The sequence below is a fragment of the Bos taurus genome, chromosome X (genome assembly GCF_002263795.3).
Source record: "Bos taurus isolate L1 Dominette 01449 registration number 42190680 breed Hereford chromosome X, ARS-UCD2.0, whole genome shotgun sequence".
Taxonomy (NCBI): Eukaryota; Metazoa; Chordata; class Mammalia; order Artiodactyla; family Bovidae; genus Bos; species Bos taurus.
Window position 1 is genome coordinate 107,528,835 of NC_037357.1, and position 23,362 is coordinate 107,552,196.

A 23,362-nucleotide genomic window follows, 5' to 3' on the forward strand; every position below is an offset into this window, starting at 1 on the left:
AACTCCAAAATAAATATGACTGAGTCAAATTATTTTTAAGAAAAATCCAAGAATTCTGTTAAATCTCACTCGTTATTAGGAAAAGCAGTAATTGATATTAGTTTAGAGTGGGTAACCAAACCAGGCACAATGCAAGAGTTTGTGTGCCAATATATTCGTAGAGAGAGGAGACATTAGAGTGACAGCTTTGCTGTGAATGACACTGAGGCTACTGCACACCAGCTATCTGCAAATGTGCAGGGCCACTGCTCCTTGGGGTATAACTTGGAATATAAGCATTAGAAATATAACTACTATGTCTTTGCAATCACGATCATGTTTTATATGGAAAAGGAGTGATAGTCAGTGTCAACTACAAATGGCACTTGTCATTTACCTCTACAAGAATTAAAACCTGTGCTGCTGCAGCTGCTGAATTTCAACACCCCCTGAAAGGAGTTCAGGGAGAAGAGCAGAAATGAGGCATTCTGTGCTTGGGGAAAAACTGGCAAGACAGGTCTTCAGACAGATACTTTCAGGAGCTGATTTTATGAGCCCAATTCTTGTATCACCCTGTATCTAGAAAAGCACTGACATCCTTCACAGTGATGACTGTTCCTCATGACTAGCAAAAGCTTCTCAAGACTAGTAGAAATCTTCAGGAAAAATATGTGCTCAATTGCATGTACTCCCCCTTCAGCAATTGAGCACATATTTTTCCTGAAGATTTCTACTAGTCTTGAGAAGCTTTTGCTAGTCATGAGGAACATGTACTCCCCCTTCAGCAGGAATTGCTTCCCTGGTGGCTCAGAGGTTAAAGCATCTGCCTGCAATTCGGGAGACCTGAGTTTGATCCCTGGGTCAGGAAGATCCCCTGGAGAAGGAAATGCCAACCACTCCAGTATTCTTGCCTGGAGAATCCCATGGACAGAGGAGCCTGGTGGGCTACAGTCCATGGGGTCGCAAAGAGTCGGACATGACTGAGTGACTTCACTTTCACTTTCCCCCTTCAGCAAAATCTCATATATACTGACCTTACCCCCTGCCTCATTCGAGCAGTTTCTCAAAGCTATCTGAAGAGCTGTCTCCTGGGTTGCAGTCCTCATTTTGCCCCAAATGAAACTTAACTCACAACTCTTATATTGTGCAATCAAAATAGTTAGCTTTTAACGCTAATAAGTCCTACAAGGTAAAAGGGATGCAGATAAATAGATAATAGCATAGGATCCTGAAGAATCCTGACTATACCAGACATTAACCCTTCAGTTGCTAGGCCTTGAGTAGGTATGAAGTCTAGACGGAGTGGGTATGCAGCCCAGGTATCAGGTATGGGCACTGAGGACAGTGGTTAGTTACCACCTAACGAAGAAGTATGTCAAGATTTTATCCGGTGGCAAATATGTATTAATTTTGTGTCAGTTCAAAAGCATCCCTGAGTCTAGTTCACTTTAATCTACCAAACATTGCCTATATAATTCTTACTATGTCTTTCTAATTGGTCCCTCATTTAGAACATAATCCATTAAAACCCCAAAGTCTTACTATGTAAGTAACAGATTTTCACAACTTAAAACAATTTTATACATTTCTTAGTAAACTGATCATGTAACAGCAGTAAAAACATTGGTTGATAAAGTTGGTTCTCATGGTGGTAGAGGTTACCAACATTGGAGATAACTATACATGTAAGCCAAATTTAACTATTAAATAGATAGAAAATGATAGATACAGGTCTTTTATTGTTGGATTGGAAGGCTACAGAAAAGCAATGGGGAAAAGTTAGAATAACTCATGTGGTACTAGGTTAGAATTGGAGATAGTAGAAAGAATTCATGTTTTAGCTTAAAATAGACATGTACAGATATAAATAGAAGTATTTATAAAGGTGTGTGTGTGTGTGTAGGGGCTAGTATATACACATATATTTCCTTGCTCTGTCAGCTGAGAGCACCCAGAAGCACTGACACCCCAGTTGCAATAAGCCGACTTGGCACCCATTCTCTAATAAAGAAAAACATTCGCCTATAAAAGGAACCAGAATTCCCTGAAGAAATGGCTAACCCTACTAGGGTTGGGAAAAGAAATATACCTGATGACTGTGGACGATCTTGTAGTGATAGATATTATGGAAATTCTCAAAAATGAGCACAGATAAGGATGTGTCAAAGCAACAAAGGAGTTAAAAGAAAGAGCTGTCAATAAAGCTGGAACAATTTGAGCAACAAAATACAAAAGGTAGTATAAGATCATAATCCAATGTTTAAAATAAATATCCAAGAGTCTATAGTGATATAAATAAATAAAAGATCAGATAAATAAAAATAAGTAAACTGAAGAAAATAGACAAATCTCCTTTGCAGAACAATTTCAAATAATTTATGTGGATAGTCAGGCCCTTCAAAGAGGCAGCACATAAATCCTGTTCCTTAAGTGCAGGCAGAGTATTGAGAGTGTTAATAGTCTGAGTAGGGAGGCCAGAGGTCCCCAAGCAGCAGGAAGAAATAAAATTGCAAGTGACAGACTTTTTTTTTCTTTTCTCTTCTAATCCTGTGTTGTCATGGTGACACCTGGTTCTGCCCAAACTTAACTTTATCTCAAACCTTTAGCTAACCAATGCATTTTTCTCATGGAAATGTCTTCCTTAAGCTATGCTAATGAACTCTGTATTTGCTTGGAAATCTGCCTTTCTTTGATTCTTGTCAATTGTTTTATGGCAGGGATGACTCACCTTGTGCCAATGCTATCTCAAAATGCATGTTGTGGGTGAGGGGCCTGGTGTAACTCTCTCAGTTTTGAGGTGCTTCCTTTCTCTAATTAGCAGCATGCAAATAGGTATATAATTCCTTGCTAAAAACTAACAAGGGGGCACTCTTTCTGTCTACGTCAGAAACTTTCTCTATCTCTTTTACACAAAAGAGATACACTTTTTACACTTTATTACACAAAAAGCTCTGAGAGATCAAGCCTCGTCACTGGCCCTGGATCGAATTCCTCTCCTCCGTAGGCCACAGATCCCAGCGTCATTCATAGGACATTCACAGGTAGCAGCAACCTTTCAGTATAATAACCTCATTCCAAAGAGTACAGCAACCTTTCAGTATAATAACCTCATTCCAAAGAGTACAGTTGGAGAAGGCAATGGCACCCCACTCCAGTACTCTTGCCTGGAAAATCACATGGATGGAGGAGCCTGGTAGACTGCAGTCCATGGGGTCGCTAAGAGTTGGACACGACTGAGAGACTTCCCTTTCACTTTTCACTTTCATGCATTGGAGAAGGAAATGGCAACCCACTCCAGTGTTCTTGCCTGGAGAATCCCAGGGACGGGGGAGCCTGGTGGGCTGCCGTCTATGGGGTCGCACAGAGTCAGACACGACTGAAGTGACTTAGCAGCAGCAGAGTACAGTTCAGAAAGAGATGAGAGATTAACTTCAGTGGAGAAACCTGATAATAACTCAGGTTAAGTGATATTAAGACCTACTGATAGCAAGTTCCCTTGATAGGACAGGATGATAATGGTATTTTATCTCAGTGGTCTTCTACCCCAAAATCTATAACTCAAGTCCAGTAATGAGAAACACAGTAGACAAAACCAAATTGAGGAACACCGTACAAAATACCTGACAAGTACTCCTCAATACTCTCAAAGTCATCTCAAATCTAAAATAAGTCAAGACTGAGAAACTGTCATAATAAAGTGGAGTCAAAAGAGACATGACTAAAATATAATCTGGGATCCTAGTGAGGATCTTCAAGGAGTAAAACAACACTAGGGAAAATCTGAGGAAATCTGGAAAAAGTATAAAATTTAGTCAGCAATAATATATCCATATAGGTTCATTAGTTGTGACAAATGTGCCACAATAATGTCAGATGCATCACTGAATCAATGGACATGAGTTTGAGCAAGCTCCGGGAGATAGTGAAGGACAGGGAAGCCTGGAGTGCTGCAGTCCATGGGGTCGTAAAGAGTCAGACATGACTGAGTGACTGAACAACAATAAAAATAGGGGAAACTGGATGTGAGTGGTATGGAAACTCTCCTTAACACTGTATTTCCAAAACTTTCCCATACATCTAAAGCTGTTATAAAATTTTATTAAGATAAAGTTAGAAAGACGCAAAATATTGGACTAGATAATAACACTTGATCTCAGATCTAGCTTCTTTCATCTAAGAGCTGGTTGAAAGAATAAAAGGTAAATAGCCTAATAATGTTTCTATTCTCTCTTTAATTTGCAGACTATATATTATACAATGTGGAGTTATTTGAAGGGCAACGTTAATAATGCTTTTGTACTTATATATAAACACAGAATCATGAGTAGGAGAAACAAAATCTACTCTAATGACATAAACATATGTATTGAGCCTAAAGATTCCCACGGCAGCATCATTTCTAGTACTAATGTCATTTCCTGCTAAAATGTTTATTCGGATATCTCCTGATGGCATTGCTCCTTATTTGGTCTTTATAGGTCCCCATGCTTCACTAACTTTATTGAGAACCTGAATCATCCAGTGATATTTTTAAAATACAGATACTGTTGATTCCTTAGATCTAGAGTAGGACCTGAAATTCCATCTTGCAAACATGCTTAAAGTCTGTCCTCAAACTAGCAGCCTCAGCAGACAAATTTACAGGTCCCACCAAAGACTTGCTACACCAGGAACTCAGGACATGGGACTCAGAATCTGTTTTAACAAGCCCTGGCAATCCACTCCAGTATTCTTGCCTAGACAATTCCATGGACAGAGGAGCCTGGTGGGCAATAGTCCATGGGGTCTCAAACACTGAGCGACTACACTTTCACTTTCTTTCTTTCCAGGTAAGTCATATGCATGATAAAGTTTGAGAACCAATGTTCTAGAGCAAGGATTCTCAACTTTGTAATCATTTGGGAAGCATTTAAAACTTCAGTGCTTTCGGTCACCCTTCAGATAATTAGTATCAGCATTTTGGGGTCACAAGAAGACATGTGTAGTTTTAAAATTCCCCAGGTGATTCCAATGCCCAGCCAAAGTTGAGACCCCCTTCTCTAGAATGGGAAAACAGTTATTATCTGAAAAAAATCAGTCCATATATATGTTTTATGTTATCTAGTCCAATAATTTAGAATTCTATCATTTAAATTTTATTTTCCAATAACCTGCTTTAGTTCTCTTAAAAAACAGCTTAATTTTTTCTTTTGGTCTAAATTTATTCACTTTAAACCTGAGTACTAAAATGTAGGGATTATATAATCTGCTTTCAATAGAATGAATATATCTTACAAGTTTGTGGGATGAAGAAAATAACTGTGGTAAACCTTCAGGTTCTCTCCTCCCCTCTGCTGATTAATGAACAATCAATGAACCCTTGATTGTGTTGGTACTGGGTGGCCCACCCAGTATTTTAACAGAGATCATGTGCTTGTGCTCAGTCATGTTCGACTCTTTGCAACCCCACGGACTGTATAGCCCACCAGGCTCCTCTTACTGGAGTGGGTGCCATTTCTGACTCTAGGGGATCTTCCTGACCCAGGGATCAAACCTGTGTCTCTTTCATCTCCTGCATTGCAGGTGGATTCTTTACTGCTGAGCTTACCTGGGAAGCTCCACCATTTTTAACACAGAGGCACTCTGAAGTCAGGTTACTTTCATGGTACCAGAACCAAGCAGTTGAAATCAACTCTTGACTTTTCAGAAGTAAACAACCTAGGTTTGGGGTCAATTATCAGAAAAGATTAGGCTTCTTTGGCATTTTTAGAATTCTGGTAAAAATAATCACCCAGAGATATTACTTGAGTCCCTTGAGAGGTCTAGGCAAAGTGCCAGCCAGGCAGTAAACTTATCATAACATAGGAGGAGGCAGAAAGACTTCATTTTGATTACTATAAGCTCCTTCAGGATGTAATCTTTCCCTTCCTTGTCTACTGTGGAAACTACAGTGCGAAATTGGAGATTTCAACATTCTGGCATCTCTTAAGCCGTGTGATCTCAGTGCATTCCCAAATCAGACACATTTTTCAATGTAAAAATAAACATTAAATGTAAAACACAATGTAAATTATTTGGAGGGTATCCAAGGCACTCCTCACTTCCCATGAATTGCATTTCTGCCTCTGCCCCTTCTTCCCTTCCTACCCAAACTCTGTCTCTATGATAGTATCTCTTATAACCCAGGGTAGACGCAATAAAACTATTCATAGTAAAAGGGCCATATCTCTATAGTAGCCACTGACATCATTTTGGAAAGCGGAAATATTCAATTCTATTACTAATGACAGTATTAGAACTTTGACTCAGTTATTATAACTAGCCAGGGACTGTTAATAGCACTTGGAATGAAATTCTCATTAAATTGCACAACAACCAACTGCTCAAATATATCTTCAGAATGCCTTATCTGCCCGCCACACAGAGCTATCCCTTACTCCTTCAACTCATTTAGTTTTCTTTTTAGATTGTGATATATTATTCATTTATTTGCTGTTTTCTGTGTTATCAGCACTGGAACAGAAGCTCTATGAGGGCAGGGGCTTCTTTATCTTGTTTATTACCCTGATTTCAGTGCCAACAAAAACAGCCACATCTATAGCAGTCAAGAATTAAAAATAGAAGATGAAAGAAGAGTATGAAACTAGACCAAGAGAAACTGAAACTGAATAGGGAGTTACAAGGCTGCACAGACTCTACATTGTTCACTTTGAGCCACAGAAATTCAAACCAACAAAAATAAATTTAAAAATAAGATGCAAAAGAGACACTGAAGTATAGAACAGTCTTATGGACTCTGTGGGAGAGGGAGAGGGTGGGAAGATTTGGGAGAATGGCATTGAAACATGTAAAATATCATGTATGAAACGAGTTGCCAGTCCAGGTTCGATGCACGATACTGGATGCTTGGGGCTAGTGCACTGGGACGACCCAGAGGGATGGTATGGGGAGGGAGGAGGGAGGAGGGTTCAGGATGGGGAACACAGGTATACCTGTGGCGGATTCATTCTGATATTTGGCAAAACTAATACAATTATGTAAAGTTTAAAAATAAAATAAAATTAGAAAAAAAAAAAGATAAAAAAAATAAAAATAAAAAAAAATAAAAATAAGATGAATAAAGTGTATATTTAAAAGATGGATAGCTAATTCAAATAGGCTCAATCAACAGCTTGAGAATACAGTAAACATTTTTGTCAAGAACATGAAGATCTACCCCTAGGCATAAAGATCCAAGACTCAGTAACATCTTATGAGGCAACAAAAATCAGATTTTTCATAAGCAACTGGTTGAACCTTCAGACACTCAAATTCTTAAGTACCCTCCCTCCCCCCCCCAAAAAAAAAACCCATAAAGATACTCATCAGCACTAAAAGATGACCCTGTGGGAATACTCAGAGATAAAAGCATGCGTGGCTTACAAAAGCAGAAGACTTTCTGAAAGCTTAATGACAAAGAGAGAAAGATGCAAGTGGCCATGTGAAAGACTGACTTCATGGAACAGGAAATCTCTGAATCCAAGATGCTCAGGAAAGAGATGGAAGCTCAGCTTGAGGATACTTTTGCCAAGGCTTCACAGAAGCACAGGTGTCATGAAAAGCAGACAGAACTTTTGAACCAAATAGAAAGTGAGGTTGAGGTCTCCGTAACAAACAAAGATGGTTAAGTTCCAGGTTCCACTTTGGAATACCAGCAACAGACTTCTACAATAAAATATGAACTTGAGAAGAAAGTCTTGTCTTATGAAAAGGGATGCATTGGACATGAAACATCCCATGTTTTAGAAGCCACAAAAACGAAATGCAAAAAACAAGATGTGTGATTCAGAGAGCTATCAGCGTATCCTATAGGAAAAAACAAACAAACAAACTACAGTTAAAAGAGAAATAATGAAAGTCAGAAAAAGAATTTTATTTCTGCCTCCTCCAATGAAATGGAGGAGGCAGAAGGCACGGTAAAAGGTGTATTTTTGAAAAAGAAAGTGCAATGAGGTACAAAGAAAATAAGAAATTAGTGAAAATTCAAGGCTTTGACCCATTTTGGATAACTTAACAGAGCTTCTCTGGTGGCTCAGTGGTAAAGAATCCACCTGCCAATGCAGGAGATGCAGGTTTGACACCTGGGTTGGGAAGATCCCCTGAGGAAGAAAATGGCAACAGACTCCAGTACTCTTGTCTGGAAAATCCCATGGACAGAGAAGCCTTCAGTCCATGAGGTAGCAAAGAGTCAGTCATGACTGAGCACACATATGCATGGATAACCTAACAGCTCAAAATACACAATATTAAGTTGAGGTTAAGGATTTGGTAGCTAAGGGTAGGCTGCCTGCTGGGAAGCTTAGATTGCAGAAACCATGAATTGGATCAACAATGAGAAAAATGTCCAGGAGTATTTTGAAACTGTTATTTCTAAAATGACCAAAGAGTTTGAAACTGAAAAGGTCTCATTTGGGATCAAGAATGTTGAATCAACTTTGGAAAAGTCATCATAGTGAGAAGCTGAGCATACCTGCAGGGCTTTCGGTCTGCTTTGGAGGTGAGCAACCAGACCAGGCAACTTGTTCAAAACTGACCGACAAAAGTCAAAATACAAACTTCTTTTTTGGAAGTAAGCTAAAGGAGTCTAAAGCAATGAAGGGAGAATGGAAATTCTGAAAACAGTAATGGATACTCAGAATTCTAGGGTTTTGTGATTCTATTTGTAAGTATTTCAACTCTGCACCTCCTGCACATGATCTGAAACTTAGAACCAGCTGAGCTAGTAAGAAACACCAACTGCAAACCCAGAACTGTCCCCATCAACTTTCACGCCCATAAGCCCAGAACAGTAAGATGTGTCTCAGCTGCAGCAAAGACCAGCCGCTGTGCCATTGTCACCACACAGACCCTCTTATTGGCTGAAGCAAAGCCAAAAGTTCATTGATTTAGCATAAAGTTTTGTTTCCAGTCTTACTCGATGTAGCCATTGTACCCCACTTATAGTTGGACTAATTTAACAAACCTATGACCTGGAGGTGTGCTCATTCACATGCCATGTATCCTGCAAAGACAGTGTTCCCAAGGTCTGTACAACCTCTAGGCAGTCCCAGAGGCTTCTTGAAGTGGATAGGCAGAAAGGCCTAGGAACATCCTACAAAATTTAGGGTGCAAAATACACCAGTGGAGAAAGGATGACAGGTTTGAAAGAAGTGTTAGTTGCTCAGTCGTGTCCAATTCTTTGCGACCCCATGGATGGTAGCTTCCCAGGCTCCTCTTTCCATGGAATTATCCAAGCAAGAATACTGGAGTGGGTAGCCATTTCCTAATCCAGGGGATCTTCTCAATCCAGGGATTGAACCCAGGTCTCCTGCACTGCAGGCAGATTCTTTACCGTCTGAGCCACCAGGGATGGCTGTATATACCTGTATACTCTTTTTGTATGATTTGCCTGAAGGAAAATCTACCCAGCCTGGAGTTATTGTGAGTCAATCTTGTATCTTAGAGATGAGGATTTTTTGATGAGCTTTATCCTAGCTTTAGCTATTATATGTGATCTGAGCTGAGATATCCCTTGCAAATTCAGGGTGACAGCTTCTCACTTAGATATAACTTGAAGACTAGTTCTTTACTAATTCCTACAGAAAATGAGAAAGAAATGAGGAAACTGAGTAGGTTTCTAGACGGACTCTAATCTATCCAATATAAAACCAGAGTGAATAATCAAGTTCTACGTATTCCACTAGAAGTTTACAATAGGATATTGCCTCTTATTAAAGCAGTTCTGACACCTGTTATGGAAGATCATCTAAGACTGCAGCTGGTTTAAAGGAAGATGTGTACATAATAGAGATTACTTGTGATATGATCATTCAAGCTACAGTTGGTAAGAAAGTATATAATACTGAACTTACTCTTCCCCAAAAGGGAATTATAGCGCTTTTCTGTTACTGGAATAGCTGTGTTGCTGGGACCATGCGCTGCTGTATCCTCTTCCTTTGAGGCAGTGAATGGAAGGGAGATTTCACATCAAGCTTCCAGAAATAAAGGGCTGCCTGCTCGTCCTAAGTTCAACTCATAGGGAGAGTTCTTTGACCTATCTTGTTTGTAGCAGTGAAATGCCTGATCTTTTGCTATGAAATCCATAGAACCAAACCTTCTCACAGACAGTTCAATGAAACTGTGGCTCCAGGAAGTATGTGGTGCATGACAATGTTCAAAGAAAAGTTCTGTGTTGGCTACCCTTCTGGGTTCTCTCTGTTGACCATCCATAAAGATGAGCAATCTCTAAGCCTGGTAAATTCCAAAGGCCCTCAGGTAGTTACAGCCCCTCACTGTAATCTTTTGATGCTATTTGTTCTGTGGAGCTCTAAGATGAGAAATAACAGCTTTGTTTCAGTCAGATAGGGTTGCACATAAGACTCACATCAAAGGTCATGCATGCAGGAGCTAATATATCCCTCAAATAACTGGCCTGAGAAGGATAAAACCACTAAACTTTTAACAGACTGTCAAACCTCCTCCAATGTGAGTGTCCATGCTTATTCTAAGAACAAGTCCTCTGGAGAAGTTCTGAGGGCGTCAGACACTTGCAAAGTTTCCAGAGTGAGAGATTACAATGCGGGTGAGCGATGCCTAGAGACCCAAAATGAGCTCCAAAACCATATCAACCTAACCAGTTTCAACTATGTGACTCACATGGGGCCTGGGTAAGGAATGCAAGTCCTCATGGCTCTCATTGCAAATGTTTTGCTTCCCTCACTAGAGGAAAGGCTAGTTCTTGCTCCAGCCAATCTTTCTCAGGAGGCTCAGTCCAGAAAAAGGTGTATAATTCAAGACTCTCATTGAATGGATCGGAGACAAAGAGCCAGCTTCCACTAGAAGATGTGGAGCAACTGTCCTGTGAAATCTGAAGCTGCTTGTTCTATGGCTCCTCATGGTCAGGTCAGTGCCAAAGTTGAGACTGAACCTTTACTGTTGTTTAAGGAAATGTAGAACTAATTAGTAATTATGAACAGGAAGAAAATATTTATTATTATAATCAATTTTAGGTCACATCATTCCATAGTGGAAGATAAGAGCCACTCTTCTGCACAGATATGAAGCAACACTGTCATGTTTGCCCTTGAAAGGCCGCCTTGCTGTATATCTTCTATTCAGAACAAACTGAGTGGCCTATTAGGGCTTGTGTTCAACTCTGCCTCTAGATGACTGCATGTCTCATTTGGAATGAGACATGTGGACACTCTGTATGCCTCAGACAATAGACTTTTTTCCTGTTTTCTGAAGCTGTTTTCCTGAAGTCTTGGAATAAGAAGGTGTTTATTGTTCTCATCCACACTAGAATTTTGAAGACAGAACAAAATACAGATTAGTTTGTGGTCTTTTCATTCACTTAGCTATTGCATATTAAGCTCTAGAAGTCTTTCTAACAACTCTTTCGTTATGGGTAGAGGACCACCAACAGTAGGCTTCACAGTCATCCCTGCCTCCTAACCCACTATTCTGGGTCCCTTGCATGTGTCTGTCCATCCTTAGTCACCATCAGTAAGTTTCACTAGTACTTGGTATTGGAAAGTCTGGCTGTATTCTGTTTCTCAGTCACTCCCATAGCTTCTGATTTCTTTCATAAAAATTAGCCAATGAGTATCCCAGGGTTCCTAGAAGACTCCTGGGGCTAGGAGTCGGCCAGAGGCCAAGAGAGCCATAGAGCAGATGATGGGACGTTTCACTGCCCACACAGCTGTGAGTGAAGATGCCATGATTAGTAACCCAACAATGACCATGTAAAATTATCCAACATACTCGTCTATACTGCCCCACAGCCCTCCTTCAGCAGTGATATTTTCTCTACATACATTAATATCATCCCTCCATGTATTATATGTTTAGTAATCAGTGTTTTGTTTTTTTGTTTTTTTGTTTTACTATATCTCATTAAAAGCTGGTAATTTATTGTGGCCAGGAGACACAGCTTTTTATCTTTGGCCTCAGGAGGATCCTTGAACAAGTATGAGGACAGTGGGGTCTAACTTTCTTAAATTTGGTTTTCTTAGGATTTTCCCTTCTCTCCAAATGGTTGACACATTTCTGGCAACACTGTAGAGAATGAGCACTTTAATACCTTGACTGGGCACTGACTGATGTGGGCACCAGCAATTCTGTGCCAGAGAGTGCTCCACATCTGGCACCTGCCTGTCCCATCCTGCTCTACTTGATCTTCAGTCAGTTTGGAATGTGTTTAGGATTACAGTGTTTATTTTTTAAATGTTAATTGTGTTTCTTCAATCATTATATCATGAAATAAGTTTTAAACAACTTAATCACGTATATTTTGTTGTATAGTTACTAGGTTGTGCCCAACTCTTTTGCGACCCCATGGAATGTAGCCCTCTAGGCTCCTCTGTCTATGGGATTTCCCAGGCAAGAATACTAGAGCGGGCTGCCATTTCCTACTCTAGGGGATCTTCCTGACCCAGGGACTGAACCCACATCTCCTGCATTGTCAGGGCTGGTTCTTTACCACTGAGCCACCAGGGAAGCCCATATAGATAGACAGATAGATAGATAGAGCCCATCCGGGCTGGATAAGTTACAAGCTGGAATCAAAATAGGCAGGAGAAACATCAACAACCTCAGATATGCAGATGAGACCACTCTTGTGGCAAAAAGCGAAGAGGAACTAAAGAGCCTCTTGATGAGGGTGAAGGAGGAAAGTGAAAGAGCCGGCTTAAAATTAAATATTAAAAAAACTAAGATCATGGCATCTGGCCCCATTACTTCATGGCAAATAGAGGATGAAAAGGTGAAAGTAGTGACAGTTTCTCTTCTTGGGCTCTAAAATCACTGCAGATGGTGACTGCAGTCATGAAATCAGAAGACCCAATGCTTGGTTATTTTTCTCACCATTTCTCCTACTTTCCTCCCTCTTTGTTCACTCCACTGATGCCACACTGGCCTCCTTATAACATTCTCTTTGATAATCTCACAACTGTTCCCTCTTTCTAGAAGATTCTATCAACAGATACCTAACTCCCTCCTTTTTTTCATATACCTCATTCTCATCTTCTTAAAGGATTACTCCTTACCACTCTACATCATATTGCCAACTATACTCACTCCCTGACACTCCCCATTACCTTACCCTGCTCCTTTTTTTTTTTCCACCTGGCCTCTATCACTTACCACATACAAGAAAATTTATCTTTTATTATGCATACTGTTTATTGTCTGTATCCCCCTTAGTAAAGACTCTAAGCTCTACAGGGCACAGATTTTTGTTTTGATTTCTGATGTAATCTGAGTGCTAATAACACAGTCTGGCACACAGTAGAGAATATTTGCTAAATGAATGAATCACTCAAATATTCACAACTTCTGTAACCAAGTTCACTGTCAGATCAAGAGCTCATCTCTCTATGGTCTTTATCAGATAACTATTCTTTAAGATAAATCTGCAAATTTTAGTACCAGAATTGAGCACTTAAATTCAGTATATAATTTAGGTTAATGTGATGTCATGTGTTGCTTTTTTATAATGTAAAGTATCATTCAATAACTGGCATTCAGGTAGTAGAACCTCTCCTCAATTATATTACAAACCCCTTGTTTAAAAGATAATCTGTTTTCTTTGAAGTTTACCTCCTTGATATTTAGTCAATGTGGCTTGAATTTCCAAAATATGAGGGATGTAGATTTTCTGGAGATATTGATATATCCTAGAAGGCTCACCTCTATCATGTATAAAATAAACTTAGGCTTCCTCAACTTTGAGATATTCAAAAGAATTTTTGTTGTTCAGTCGCTAAGTCATGTCTGACTCTTTGCAACCCCATGGACTACAGCACACTAGGCCTCCCTGTCCTTCACCATCTCCTGAAATTTGCTCAAACTTATGTCCACTGAGTCAGTGATGCCATCCAACCATCTCATCCTCTGTCACCCTCTTCTCCTCCTGCCCTCATCTTCCCAGCACCAGGCTCTTTTCCAATGAGTCGGCTCATTGAAAATAAAGAGATAAAGGACCACAAATAAATAGATTAAAATCAGAATGGAATTATCTTAATTATCTTCTACTTCCCCACAAAAAGCATTATATATTCAGGCTTCATATTTAGGGAAGAGATCCACCAAGAGACTGAATTGATTCATTTCTTAAGCCAACATTTTATTTAATTACTGGAAAGTAACACAAACACATTTCACAGAACTAATGGAGTCCCTCTTACCAAGAGGTGTGTAATGTTCCCTGCTCTAATGTTTTCAGTGTGGAGGAATCCAATGACTTGGAAGGAAACTGTTTTACTGATGAATGGCATTGATAAAGTGCTTTCTTTCCTGAGTTTAAACTTGTGCTCCTTAACACCTACCCAACAGATATATTCTTATTAGCAGTATAGAGTAAGACTCCTCTTTAACTAATGGCAATTTTATAAATATATAAAAGCAACTAATTTCCACCCTTTCACAGCTCTCCAAAATTCTTCATATCTAGATCAGACATTTTTACTTCCATTCACCATTACTCACATAATGCCCCCATGCATAATACTTCTTTGGATATAATCTATTTCAACAAAGTTCTATCTAAAATGGGACACTGTAGATAAATTCAGCTCAAAGAATGTGAGTCAACTAGGTTAAAAAAGTCATTTTTTATTCAGGCATATGTTCAATTCAGTTAAAAAATGACAGAGCAGATATCATGCACAAAACATTGTGAGAGAGACAAAATGTACATAAAAAAACCTCTTTAGATTTCTAGGAATTCATAACCTGGTGGGAAGTACAGGTAAGTGTAAAAGTAAATCAATATAAAACATAATTTGATCAATGCAATAACAAAGTAATTAATACAGTAAGTATACTTCTCTCATAGCTCAGTTGATAAAGAATCTGCCTGGAATACAGGAGACTCTGGGTTGATTCCTAGGTCAAGAAGATCTGCTGGAGAAGGGATAGGCTACCCACTCCAGTATTCTTAGGCTTCCCTTATGACTCAGCTAGTAAAGAATCCACCTGCAATGTGGGAGACCTGGGTTCAATCCCTGGGTTGGGAAGATCCCCTGGAGAAGAGAAAGGCTACCCACTCCAGTGTTCTGGCCTGGAGAATTCCATGGACTGTATAGTCCATGGAGTTGCAAAGAGTTGGACATGACTGAGCGACTTTCACTTCACTTCCCTTCAGTTCAGTTCATACTGGGTTCCAGGGAGAGGGTCAAAGAGAGAGGGAGAAAATTCACAGTGTAAGTACATTCATCATAGAAAGTTGGTCCTTGTACAAAATCATCTCCTTCAACCATTTTCTAGTTCAATAAAATCTCTTGAAAAGAGATAAGAACGAAGAAAATGAATTTAAAAGGAGAGTGAGAGAGCACTCTTAAGATAGGCTTAAAGTTTTAAACGGCCACTTATTGAACATTTTTACTGCAAAAGTTCACTAAAAGTTGAACATAAACCTTCCCAAATGCACTGTTCTATGACAGAAGTAGTCTTTTAGATATGAGCTGAAGAGAGCCATCGGCTTCTCAGTAGCACAGAATGGATGAATCAATTAAGTGGGCCTCAAAACCCAAGGCCTTGATGTTTTGGGACATTCTTAAAAAGCCATCATTAATGGCTGAGAAGCTTTTTTTTCTCCCCTGTATTTATTCTAGAATTCTCACAAATGCAAAAATGTCAAGGGTTTTGTTGTAACTTATCTAAATTAAAGCTAACATTAAATTAGCAGGATTTTTAGAATTACTATTTATTTTATCAGTAAACAAAGATTTATTGACTATCTTTGGCACAGTACACATTCTTCTCAGTATTGATAATATGAGAGTTGACTAAACACATTATCTTCTCACCAATTCCCTTGCTGCAGATAAAGAGTAAATATATAAATATACTACTCTAAGATGGTAAATGCTAACTTATAGAGAAAACTGAGAGAAGTTTAGGGTTTGGAGGGTGGCTGGTAGAAGTAGGGTTGTTTTTAAAAAAATGTAAGTTGGTACTGAAATTGAAACTGGGATTTAAAAACTCCCAACAAACAAATGTCAGGACCAGATGGCTTCACAGGCAAATTCTATCAGACCCATAGAGAAGACTTAACACCTATTCTTCTGAAACTATTCCAAAAAATTACAGAGGAAAGAACATTCCTGAATTTATTCTATGAGGCCACCATCACCATGATATCAAAACTAGACAAAGATACCACACAAAAAAAGAAAAAAACAGAAAATTACAGGCTAGTATCACTGAAGAACATAGACACAAAATTCCTCAACAAAATACTAGCAAGCCAAATCCAATAATACTTCAAAAGGATCATACACCATGATCAAGTGGGATTTATCCCAGGGATGCAAGGATTATTCAATTGCCACAAGTCAATCAATGTGATATATCACATTAACAAACTGAAGAATAAAAACCATATGATAATCTCAGCAGGTGCAGAAAAAGCTTTTGACAAAATCCAACTCCTATTTATGATAACAACTCTTCAAACTCTCTAGAAAGTGGGCATAGAGGGCATCTACCTCAAGAAAATAAAATCTGTATATGGCAAACCTGCAGCCAACATCGTACTCAACAGTGAAAAACTAAAAGCATTTCCCCTAAGATCAGGAATAAGACAAAGATGTCCACTCTTACCACTTTTATTCAATATACTTTTGGAAGTCCTAGCTATAGCAATCAGAGAAGAAAAAGAAATAAAAGGAACCCAAATTATAAAAGAAGAACTAAAATGGTCACTGTTCACAGACAACATGATACTATACATAGAAAATCTCTAAAAATGCTACCAGAAAAGTGCTAGAGTTCATCAACGAATTCAGTAAAGTTGCAAGATACAAAATTAATACACAGAACTTGCATTTCTAGACACTAACAATGAAAGATCAGAAAGAAAGATTAAAGAAACAATCCCACTTATCATTGTATCAAAAAGAATAAAATACTTAGGAATAAATCCACCTAAGGAGGCAAAAGACCTGTACTCCAAAAACTGCAAGACACTGATGAAACAAAGTGAAGACAATACAAACAGATGGAAAGATAGACAACATTCTTGGATTAGAAGAATCAGTATTGTTAAAATGATCACACTGCCCAAGGAAATCTACAGACTCAATGCAATTCCTACTAAATTACCAATGGCATTTTTCACAGAACTGGAACAAAAAAATTTTAAATTTGTATGAAGACACAAAAGAGCAAAAGCAACACTGAGAAAGAAAAACAGAGCTAGAGGAATCAGGTTCCCTGACTTCAGACTATACTACAAAGCTACAGTCATCAAAACAGCATGGTGCTGGCACAAAACCAGAAATATAGATCAATGGAACAGGCTAGAAAGACCAGAAATAAACCCACACACTATCATCAGTTAATCTATGATAAATATAGGCAGAACACTAAGACATAAATTGCAGCAATATCTTTTTGGGTCCACCTCCTACAGTAATGAAAATAAAAGCAAAAATAAACAAATGGGACCTAGTTAAACTTAAAAGCTTTTGCACACCAAAGGAAACCATAAGCAAAATTAAAAGACAACCCACAGGATGGGAGAAAATATTTGCAAATGATGTGACAGACAAGGGATTAATCTTCAAAATATACTAACAGCTCATGTAGCTCAATTCCAAAAACAAACCATCCAATCAAAAAATGGACTGAAGAGGATGTCCCTGGTGATCCAGGGGTTAAAAATCTGCCTGATAATGCAGGGGACACAGGTTCAATCCTTGGTCCAGGAAGGTTCCACATGCTTCGGGGCAACTAAGCCCATGTACCACAACTACTGAGCCCATGCACCACAATTACTGAAGCTCATATACCCTAGAGTCCATGCTCTGCAACAAGAGAAAGCATAGCAATGAGAAGCCCACACACAACTAGAGTAGTCCCTGCTCACTGCAACTAAAGAAAGCCCATGTGCAGTGATGAAGACCCAGCACAGCCAAAGATAAATAAATTAATTAACTTTAAAAAAATGAGAGATCTAAATAGACATTTCTCCCAAAAAGACATACAGATGACCAAGAGGCACATGAAAAGATGCCCAACATCAATAGTTATTAAAGAAATGCAAATCAAAATTCCATGAGGTATCACCTCACATCTGTCAGAGTGGTTATCATCAAAAAGTCTACAAACAATAAATGCTAGAGAGGATATGGAGAAAAGGGAACCCTCTTACACTGTTGGTGGGAATGTAAATTGGTAAAACCACTATGGAGAACAGTATGGAAGTTCCTTGAAAAACTAAAAAATAGGACTACCATCATTCAGAAATTCCACTCCTAGGCAGGCATATATCCAGAGAAAACCATAATTCAAAAAAATACACAGACCCCAGTGTTCATTAAAGCACTATTTAAAATAGCTGAGACATGGAAGCAACCTAAAGGTCCATTGACAGAGGAATGGATAAAGAAGATGTGCCATGTATACACAATGGAGTATTACTCAAACACAAAGAAGAATTAAATAATGTCATCTGCAGCAACATAGATGGACTAGGAGATTATCATACTAAGTCAGAAAGACATAAACCATATGATATCCCTTATATGCAGAATCTAAAAAGATGATACAAATGAACTTATTTAGAAAACAGAGACAGACTCACAGAATTTGAAAATAAACTTATGGTTACCAAAGGGGAAAAGTGGGGATAAATTAGGAGATTGGAATTGACAAATACACACTACTATACATAAAATAGATAACTAACAAAGACCTATGGTATAGCACAGGGAACTCTACTCAATACTCTGTAATAACCTATGCAGGAAAAAAATCTGAAATAGAATGGATACTTGTACAACTGAAACTAACACAACATTGTAAATCAATTATATTCCAATAAGTCAGTAAAGCAGAACCTCAGGGTAGCATTCCAGCAGACCTGAAGTAACTGAGGGATACAGCCTCTCATATCCAGGGAAAAGGAGCAAAGGACAGACACACACAGACCACAGGGAGCAGGCCTTCCTTGGGCACATGAAGAACAGCAGGGAGGCCTGTGCACAGGGAGGGATGGGAGTAAATGGGCTCCAATGGAGATGCTAAGGTCAGGGAAGGGGATGAGATTGACCAGGAGGGTCATAAAGACTATCTAAGGATGCTGGTTTTCATTCTGACACAAGTTGGAAAATTCAGAGAAGAAAAGAAGCAAAGTGCAGAGGTTTACATTTCAGAAGAATTGCTTTGGTGGCTCTGTGGAGATTCAACTGTACCTTATTTCAGTTATGAGACAGAGATCAAGCTATAATAATAGAGTCTACAATAACAGTAATAACAACAAAGTCATACATCTAAAGAGTACTTAATATATGCCAGGTACTATGCTAAACATTTTACATAATTATCTCAGTTTTCATTAATGATCATTAATTCCTTATTATAAATATAAAAATCAAGGTTGGAGGAGTTTTAAGTTATCAGCTCATAGTCACACAGCTGAACAGTGTTAGAGTCTGGATTCTCAGCCTGGTAATCTGACCCCAGAATTGATCCTCTCTGGACGAACAGAATATCCTAGGCAAATTTTAGAACATGTCCCTGCTCACCCCTTTCCAGAGATTATACTGAATTTTTCTGGTGGGTAATTGAACTGGTATTAGTTCTCTAGGGCACCCTAATACACAGCCAGAATTGAGAACTATTGTGAAATAAGAACCATACTCTATCATACTATAATGTCTAATTCCCAGCTGGCTCAGAAGGTAAAGAATCTGCCTGCAAGGCAGGAGACCTGGGTTCGATCCCTAGGTTGGGAAGATGCCCTGGAGAAGGGCATGGCAACCCACTCCAGTATTCTTGCCTGGAGAATCCCCTGGACAGAGGAGACTGATGGGCTACAGTCCATGAGATCACAAACAGTCAAACACGACTGAGCGACCTAGTAAAACAATTTGTTTCAACCATATTAATTAGTGAAGTTAAAAACAAAAGAGCTTTCTGGAGAAAAAAGCTTTCAGTGTAAACTCAAAATTTTATATAAAAAATATTGGTATTGATGACATGGTAACAGCTGTGTATACATTATTGATGAGTGAGTAATTTAAGTGTATCATTCATTCTTCAGCCCATCAGGACCTGGGTCAACCTCAGAAGGGCAATGACCACTTGGATACTGTCACTCTCCACAGTACCTATCATTAACCTTTGCTCATACTTCATATCTGACATCTGTTGCTGTGCTGCAAAAGCCAAAACCTTTCCCTTGGCTTTATTAGTCAGCAGCAGTTTGAGCTCCACATCCAAGATTTGAAGGAATTCACATCCCAAATACAGCAACAGGTCTTCCTTATTAAATGCTGCTGCTGCTGCTGCTACTACTAAGTTGCTTCAGTAGTGTCCAACTCTGTGCAACCACATAGATGGCAGCCCACCAGGCTCCGCCGTCGCTTGGATTCTCCAGGCAAGAACACTGGAGTGGGTTGCCATGTCCTTCTCCAATGCATGAAAGTGAAAAGTGAAAAGTGAAAGTGAAGTCCCTTCAGTCGTGTCCGACTCTTTACAACCCCATGGACTGCAGCCTACCAGGCTCCTCCATCCGTAGGATTTTCCAGGCAAAAGGACTGGAGTGGGATGCCATTGCCTTCTCCATATTAAACACTGGGGGAAGCAAAAACATTGGTGACTGCAGTGAACATTTATATCCTCATTATTATTATCCAGGATGGACTTGGGAGATATAAAATATAAAAGTACAGTCATCAACTTCACTAACAGGGATAAATGGATAACCCTTTTCCAGTAGTTCTAATTTAGTGATTCAAGAAGAATTAGGGAAGAGGCATTTTATTGACAATATCAAATATGCATTCTAATCAAATGGTTCTCTCAGAGAAACATCAATGTACTCAAAATTTAGTGACTATTATGCTTTTATTAGGCATTTAGAAGGCAGGGAGAGTAGAAATAAATGTATAGAAATATAACAAGTTGTAGATGCTAATAATTGTCAAATAAAAATAAATCTGGGCTTCCCTGCTGGTTCAGATAGTAAAGCGTCTGCCTACAATGCAGGAGACCTGGGTTCGATCCCTGGGTCAGGAAGATCCTCTGGAGAAGCAAATGGCAACCCGCTCCAGTACTCTTGCCTGGAAAATCCCATGGATAGAGGAGAGTGGTAAGCTACAGTCCTTCCATGGGGTTGCAGAGTTGGACACAACTGAGCAACTTTACTTTCACTTTCTTTTCTTTCTTTACTCAAAAACAGTTTTGCAATAGGGAGAATGCTCCAATTTAGGATCTGAACATGACTCAAAATCAAATTTAAAAATGCTTTTCTCTTAACAAGAGGAGGGTAAGCAGGGCTAGCTGGAACTTTTGAAGGGAGAATGGGGGAATAAGTGGGAGTTACCAGGGCTGTCTTTTTCAATGTGCTCAGTTAGTTCTCACGATGAGATGTTAAGGGGAAATGTTTTGCATTTTAATGATTAATTAAATTTGAGGGCAAGCCAAAGTTCAGGGGCTTTTAGGGTAGAGAAAACTTTGACTAAATGTTAATTAAGGTAAGGTAGAGGGTATGAAATGGGCAATATTATACATCTGGTCACAACTTTACCATTTAATACTTCTTTATTGGTTAATAATTAAGCAAATAAAACACAGAATAGAATTCAAATCTTGGAATACATAAATTTTGAGAATATAGTGGTTTCCTAATCATTTGAGAAATGGAAAAGTTTTGCTGATTAAATAATTTATATACTAAATTTTGATGTCAATCTTAAGAACAAAAATTAAAGTTTTACAAGAGCACTGTAATTAATATTTTTTAAAACTGGTGAAATGTTGTTCTATTACATACATGCTGGTATAATAAAGTCAAAAGGATGCCTTCCAAAAAAACCAATCACATACTGGAAACGTTTGCTATGAAGCTGGTTTGGTGACTATATGAAGACTACTCCCTTCCCTCAGCATTATAAATGAAATATAATATATATGTACTCTAACTTATTCTGCTACAGTGATGTAGTTAAGTAGACTAAAACATTTATTGGAAGGAAGGTAGAAAGCAAGGGGATCATACTTGTTCCTTGCACAATATATATGAATTCTGCAATGTATAACACAACTAGACGATCTTTTTTTAAAGATCAGAAAAATTATGGTAAGTCATAAAACTATGTTTTCATATTAAAGGCAGAACTAAGTAGTTGCTGAGAATGACTCAGCCTATGACAGTAACATCCATACATTATGTATACACCCTAAATAGGTGGGGAAAAGGTAAGACATAAATATAGCCATAGTGTGGAGGAAACTCTGCATGCAACCAGAACATGGGAATGGATTTAAAAGGTCCCAGGATGGCACCAACAATAACTGAATCTTTACCGATACATATAATCTTTGAAAGAATGCAAGCTTAAAACTAATGAACAATCAAGAAAGCAAATAAAACACACACACACATACACCTACACAACCCCTTTCCCTCATTCGGTAACCTTTGGTTGGAGGGTACTGACATCATTCCAGGGTATGTCTGATTTCCCAGGAAACTAGACTTTAAACTCCTGGTTCCCTAAATGGACATGCGGAGATATGAAAAATCCACACAAAAATCTGTGGATGAACAAAAGAAAGAACAAAAACTTAAGAAAAAGGCAAGAAGTCAGAGAGCTAAATGAGAGTGAAATAAAACTGGGGACAATGTAAGGGCAGTAACATGATGTAGAGAAGATTTAATGGCAGTGGACAGGCTCGAATTCAATTCTGGCATTGCCATTTACCAGCTACTTAATCTCAGGCAATGTACTTCATTTCTGAGTTCTAGATTTGTCCTTTGTAAATTGGAATAAAAAATACCTTCATTTGCAGTAACCTAGAGATTAAATGAGCTTTAAGGAGTTTTTAGATTCCACATACCCAATTCTAATGTGTGGAGCAGGTGTTCTCCCCAACATCACCAAGCAAGTACTGGGGCACCAGTTGGGTATCCTAAAATTTAACTCAATTCTGACACTATCTTCTGGGAGACAGTGTCAGATTCCACATGCTAAGGATCCCCCAAGATTCCCCCCAACACACACATACTGCAGATGCTAGTCAAAAGCCCAAGTTGTCAGCTATGCTTCTGTCACCTGGGACTATAGATCAAAGGTTCCACCAACTCCCTCCTAGGGTTGGATTAATTTGCGAGAGTGACTCACAGAACTCTGAGAAACATTTTACTTGCTAGATTACCAGTTTAGTATAAAAAGATACAACTCAGGAACAGCCAATGAAAGAGATGTCTAGAGGGCAGAGTATGGGAAAATTGCTTGGATCTTCCAAGCTCTCTCCAGGAACTTCCCTTGCCTCAAATCACCACGTGTTCACCAACCCAGAAGCTCATCAACCTCTGTCCTTTGGAGGTTTTGTGGAGGCTTCATTACACTGGCACGACTAATTAAGTTACTAA